The sequence below is a fragment of the Chaetodon auriga genome, chromosome 9 (genome assembly GCF_051107435.1).
Source record: "Chaetodon auriga isolate fChaAug3 chromosome 9, fChaAug3.hap1, whole genome shotgun sequence".
NCBI classification, from domain to species: domain Eukaryota; kingdom Metazoa; phylum Chordata; class Actinopteri; order Chaetodontiformes; family Chaetodontidae; genus Chaetodon; species Chaetodon auriga.
In genome coordinates this window covers 13,042,446-13,049,354 of record NC_135082.1, presented here as the reverse complement: position 1 = coordinate 13,049,354, position 6,909 = coordinate 13,042,446, and positions in this window count along the sequence as shown.

Sequence of the window (6,909 nt, the reverse complement as noted above, 5' to 3'; positions counted from 1 at the left end):
CTCTTAAATTAGCCGACTGTATTGTGAAAAAGAAAATATTGAGACACTTATCCTACTAGTTCAGGCACAGCTGCATGTCTAAAGATACACATGCAGAGTTGAAACTACAATGACTGACACTGTCTGAAGTGAAGCTGATTTACAAAAAATCCTCAATCTTGAATTCCTGATTATGATTTGCAAAATACCAATTGCTTTTCTGTCATTTCATGTGCATTTTGTATGCATCTATGAGACTTAAAATAACGTATCATTGATTATTACATATGATACAACGCTTACAACAACATTTTTGGTTGTAATCATGGCATGATAAACGGCAAACTATATGGGAAAGATTTGCCACAGAAAAAGGAAAAGGTGGGTTAAATGGCCACAGACATACGTATGTAAAATGGAAAGCACACAAAAACAACATCACAGCTGCCAAGTCAGTATGTGTATGTTCATATCACAATCATAAAGTAGTCTTTACCACCAATTGACAGTGAGAGAGCAATACTGTTGTGCATTATTGGAATCTTCTCTCAAATCAAAGCTAAAATCAGATTATAGGGGTAAGAACAACAGGAAGACTAACCATGTTATACTTAATTTTTTAAAACAAAGCAGTTATCAAGCACTGGCTGATTTACTCCTCCAGCCATCCTCCAAGTCAGTGTGCAGGACCCACTGGACACAAAGACATCCATCAGCAAAACAATGGACAAGCATCAACAGACGTCTAAACAATAGTCCCTAACAGTGTTTGTGCCGGCTTTAAAAAGCAGCTGGAAAAGGAAGTGCAAACGTGGCGATGCACCCGTGAAAAAGTCCTGCCTGTCAAACAGTCCTGAACAAGTCAGTGCTGCTGTCTAAACTTAAGATCAGAGATTATCTCACAAAAGGGCTGAAGGGCTTTCACTTTATCTGCAAAAATGTGAGGGTGGGCAAATGATAAATGTAAAACACTATGATAAGATCAGTTGTGCTTTAGCCCTGATCTTAAAGTGGAATGATGTGCACATGTTTTTGCTCAGTTTAATAGATGCTTTTATCTTGATAACATTTGCTATTCTGTTTCAGATGTTGTTCAGAGAATATTCACCTGCAAGTTATGGCAGTGGACGCACTCTGTATTTTGAAAGTAAATGATCAGTCATGCAGTGCAATGCAGTTGATGATGGAAAGGTGGCTAAGAGCTGGGAGGAGCTGAGTTTGGTCTCTGTTTCCTCCACACTAACCAAGAAGGCCATAGATGGTGGGGTGATGAAACAATAGGATTTGCCTTTGACGAAAGCTCTTGCAAATTGTGTCTTTTCTGAATTGCTGCACATCTTCATTTTTTATTCTGCATCTCTGGAAAGTTACTGTTGCAGTGAACACTGGGTAGTGTAGGAAGGCTGGGGAAAAAAGCTTTTTTTTTCTTGGCTTGGATTTGGATACACAAATTGTTTTTCACTTTTTTAACTCTGTGAGAGAGGGCATTGGGCCTTGGCAGAATAAATGCTGTACATCCAAACATCCAGTAGATGGTAGTAAAGCTGAACAGTGACAAAACAGCCAATCGTAGAGATACAATGACTTCATACCACAATCCACATTCACAGGTACCAGTAATCCTCTGGAGTAGCCAACACATGGAGCTGCTCAACCTTCATACAGAAAGCAGTCCAGGACCAGCACAATTGATATCATGCAACTAATTACACTCTTATTCACATCCAAATGTTAAATTCTCATTGTTTTGGAAATATATTCAGACATATATAGTGGCTACTCTTGCAGATTTGCATGTCATAGAAGAGTGGACTATTGGTCTTAGCAGAGGTCGGCCCTGCTTCTTAGGTCGAGTTGTATTTTGTTACGGGTCAGCAATTAATGCTATTAGTACTCTTGCAAAACTGTTGAGGAAGCAGCCACACTTGTGTTAGGATCAGTTGTTCACTTTTCTAAATGCTGCTTCAACACCAGTAACAGAAGACGCACAGCACTGTTGTTCTGCTGCTCTCATCCTCGCAGCAATTTAACAGACAAAATATCACTCTGTCAGTGTTCAGTCTGCTTTGAGGCACAAAATGACTTTGAATATTGTGTTGCTCAAGAGACAGCTTTTTGTGTGCCCAGTGGAAGTGTAAAAACTTCAAAACTGTTGTGTTAACTTCATGTTCAGATTTGTCTTAGCAACACAGTGTTTGTGCCTCTCTAAAGGATGCACCTACATAGAATATTCTTCCTTCATCAGGCATCCTTCACGTTTGTGTCCACATCAATAAATCAGATGAGTTGGTTTAATGAGCAAATAACTACTGCTTTTTAGCAACAATTGTGTTTTTACTACAAACTTCAAATGTAAATCAGAAAAAAACAAAAAACTAAAAATAGGTCTGAAAATAAGTTATTTTCATTATCAATCAATCTGCTGATTTTTTTATTATTATTATTAATCAATTCTTTAGTCTGTGAAACTTAAAAAATGTCAATTTCTTGGGTTTGACCAAAAACTCAAAAATATTCCATTTTCAATGATAACGGAAAATGGTAAGTGGACTGTATTTGCATAGTGCTTTTGACAATCACTCAAAGCACTTTTACAACAAGTCTGCATTCACCCATTCACACACGCTCATTATGAGTGTATCCATTCACACACACTCACACACTGATGGCACAGCATCGGGGACAATTTTGGGTTCAGCATCTTGCTCAAGGATACTTCGACATGTAGGCTGCTGAGGCCAGAGCTCGAACCCCCAACCTTCTCATAGCTGGACGACTTCTATCAACCTCCTGAGCTGTACAAAGAAAAGTAGTAGTCATCTCATTAAGATGCTTCAATCAGAGAGTGTTTTTCATTTTTGAAGGATTTTTGCTTAACTGAAATGTAATCAATTATCAATATAGATGCCAATTATTTTTCTGTCAATCGACTCGTTAGCTCTAACTAAAACTGATGTCAACACTGACTCAAATTATGTGTCATGCAATATGAGTGTAAAGGGTGATCCTACCTTTGCAAGCCTTTTCCCTCAGTCTTTGTAACACATTGAAGCAGCAGTTATGGATTATGTAACCAGGGCTATTGAGCCATTAATTGAAACCAGTCTCTCCTTGTGTCTTGTAGGTACCTGGCTGGTGGGTGAATGAAATGCTTGGTTTTCATGAGGTAACACCACAATTAAATGTTACAATTTGAAGAGGTGACGACAATTATTGAATAGTTGCTGATGCAGTGATTAACTGATGTAAAAAGTTCATTTGACAATCCCAAAAATTCTAAAACTGGTCACATTTGATTGGTAAGCTGCTATTCATCTGGAAAGAACAATACTGTCAACTTACCTGTTGTCCTTTTATCTGCTGCTAAATGTGCTCCCTGAGGTGTAACAGCCATCCCACATTATTGCATGTAAAGGAGCCCATACAATTGCTAATGTTAATTCTCTGCTGGAGTAGGCAACCAAGGGACCAAAAACACTGATTTAATACAGGTTGAAACGGGCTGTGTGATCTCAGCAATCAACCTGTGTGATGTTTGTGTGTTTGTCAAACTCTCCTAATGTTATCCCTAAGTCCTGGACATGAAAAAGAAGGGCACAGAGCAGAGATCAGCCCTGGTTCATCTCCATGTCGCAGGGGGGCATAGTTCCCTCACCCTAAGCGCCCAGCCTTAGCTCACCTGAGTTGGACTTATTTAATGAAAGTGTACATTTTATCATCCTGGAGGTTGAAGTGTGCAGTATTTTGTTTGTCTTGTTTAGTGTTGAGTTTGTTGCCAGTCTTATTTGGGTAAGTGATCTCTTTCAGTTATGGCTGAAGTTTCCTAATAATTTAATTCACTTGCTTTTAGATACACTGAATGTTGTGGACATTTCTGCAGTTGTGTTTTCTTGCTGAGTGAAAGAAAATTGTGTTTCTGTGACTGAATGCTGAAACTACAAATAGAAATTAAAGCATTTTTTTATACTCTCGCTCAGTTGCACTCTCACTCTTTCCTGCCTTGAATAAAATCAAGTGTCACAAAGATCAGTCTCAGGATTTGCATGTGAAACGTTTTGATGCAACTGATAAACAGTTGCAGTGTTTAACACCCCCTAACAGTAACTGTGCAACTTTATCACATTAGAAACCAAACTTACCTAAACTGTAAACATATTTAAACACTGGAAATCATGTCATGTGAGAGCCAACTGATAATTGGTACTATCATCTGATAACCTAAACAACAGAAATGGATGACTAACATGTGATATGGACTTCTGCATGTAGTTATTTCAGTTAAAGTGTGTCTTAAAACATCACCAACATGCCCATATATAAACTGAAAGAGTTATTGATTTTTGTAATCATTCCTCCAGTCCTTACTAGCAAAGAGGAGATCCTTTTCTAAAGGGATTCAAATGTACGTGATGGGGATGGGCCAACATTTGCAGCCCAGTTCTATGAAAAAATGCATTCTGAAACACAGCTGAGGTGGAAATGGAGCCTCAAATGGCTGAATTTGTCAAATTTGCCAGTGGGTGTTCTTAGTGTGGAATTTGTATTTCATCTGATAGTGTTTTCTTCATGAGCTGTGACAAAGCCTTCACCCGAACTTTGAAACTGGTATTTACACAGAACAGAAAATGAAAACCAGCCCATTCCTTGTATGTCTACACATACTAGATGAATGATAAGTATGGGCTGGGGAAAGGATCTGTTCAGGCAGTACAGTCAGCAATGGTTACAGTCAACAGTAATGTTTTCATCATACCATGTGGACATCATGAGCATGATTGTAAGGTGGACTTGAAAAAATGTGAACCAATCCTTTAATGTACTGAAACTTCTCAGGAAATATTAGACTTTGATAGATTTGTTTGTCTTTACGTTGCTGCCGCAGAGGAGTTTAATATTGTTTTGATTGTTGCTATGGAAATTAAGAAAATAAATAATAACCACGCTGAGCAGTGACGTCATCTGCGACGAACAATTCACATTTATGGAACGTGGAACATAGTGACGTTCAAAGGACTGGAACACTGGCTTTGATCGCTAGCCCATAAAAGGGTTGTCTTCGAGGGTTTAACGGATTCACTTTTAGGTTTTGGTGGATTCACGGGAACCGACCGACGCCGCAATTTCAGTCGACCGCCGGACGAGAGATAGGCGTCATCCGCACCCATGGAGGAGGAATTTAAAACAACGACGAAGTTAATTTATGGGATATGTTCCTGCCAATCATCCAAAATACTAAGCTACGAGAAACTACAAGATAAGTTAGGACAAACTTGCCACAAAGGAGATCTGTGCTGAACTGATTTGGTCTGCTTGTTTTGATCAGCGATTGGGCGCGGACACTTTTTTTAAGCTTTTTTTTTTTTTTTTTTTTTTTTTTTTTTACGTTTTTTTACGACGTCATGTATGGCAAGCCGTTCCTGCCAGAAATACGCCACATTCAGTCACGTTTCAACTTCATTACGGCGTAAAAAAACGGCGTTTTTTCAGGTTTTACGCCGTTTTTTTACACCGTAATGCGCAAAAAGAACGCCGCTTTTTACGCCGTAATGAAGTCCTCCAAGCATTCTCAGTTACAATGGATTTCACCCTAAAAACTTCCCCCTTCGTCCTGTTTCCCTCATTGAATGCTCTTCTCACCTTAGTGATAAAAGGCCATAAAGACAATTTAACAATTTTTTACAATTTAGGCTGCTGTAATCGGCTGGCGACCGGTTCAGGTGTACCCCGCCTCTCGCCCATTGCTAGCTGGGATAGGCTCCAGCCCCCTTAGTGATAAAAGGCCATAAAGACAATTTTACAATTTTTTACAATTTAGGCTGCTGTAATCGGCTGGCGACCGGTTCAGGTGTACCCCGCCTCTCGCCCATTGCTAGCTGGGATAGGCTCCAGCCCCCTTAGTGATAAAAGGCCATAAAGACAATTTTACAATTTTTTACAATTTAGGCTGCTGTAATCGGCTGGCGACCGGTTCAGGTGTACCCCGCCTCTCGCCCATTGCTAGCTGGGATAGGCTCCAGCCCCCTTAGTGATAAAAGGCCATAAAGACAATTTTACAATTTTTTACAATTTAGGCTGCTGTAATCGGCTGGCGACCGGTTCAGGTGTACCCCGCCTCTCGCCCATTGCTAGCTGGGATAGGCTCCAGCCCCCTTAGTGATAAAAGGCCATAAAGACAATTTTACAATTTTTTACAATTTAGGCTGCTGTAATCGGCTGGCGACCGGTTCAGGTGTACCCCGCCTCTCGCCCATTGCTAGCTGGGATAGGCTCCAGCCCCCTTAGTGATAAAAGGCCATAAAGACAATTTTACAATTTTTTACAATTTAGGCTGCTGTAATCGGCTGGCGACCGGTTCAGGTGTACCCCGCCTCTCGCCCATTGCTAGCTGGGATAGGCTCCAGCCCCCTTAGTGATAAAAGGCCATAAAGACAATTTTACAATTTTTTACAATTTAGGCTGCTGTAATCGGCTGGCGACCGGTTCAGGTGTACCCCGCCTCTCGCCCATTGCTAGCTGGGATAGGCTCCAGCCCCCTTAGTGATAAAAGGCCATAAAGACAATTTTACAATTTTTTTACAATTTAGGCTGCTGTAATCGGCTGGCGACCGGTTCAGGTGTACCCCGCCTCTCGCCCATTGCTAGCTGGGATAGGCTCCAGCCCCCTTAGTGATAAAAGGCCATAAAGACAATTTTACAATTTTTTACAATTTAGGCTGCTGTAATCGGCTGGCGACCGGTTCAGGTGTACCCCGCCTCTCGCCCATTGCTAGCTGGGATAGGCTCCAGCCCCCCGCAACCCCGAAAGGGATACGTGGGTATAGAAGATGAATGAAAAAACTTGCCCTTCGTCCTGTTTCCCTCATTGAATGATCTAGCAGTTTCGAAGTAGCTCGATTATTTTGTTTTAAAGTTGTATGTAAGTAGGAGAGT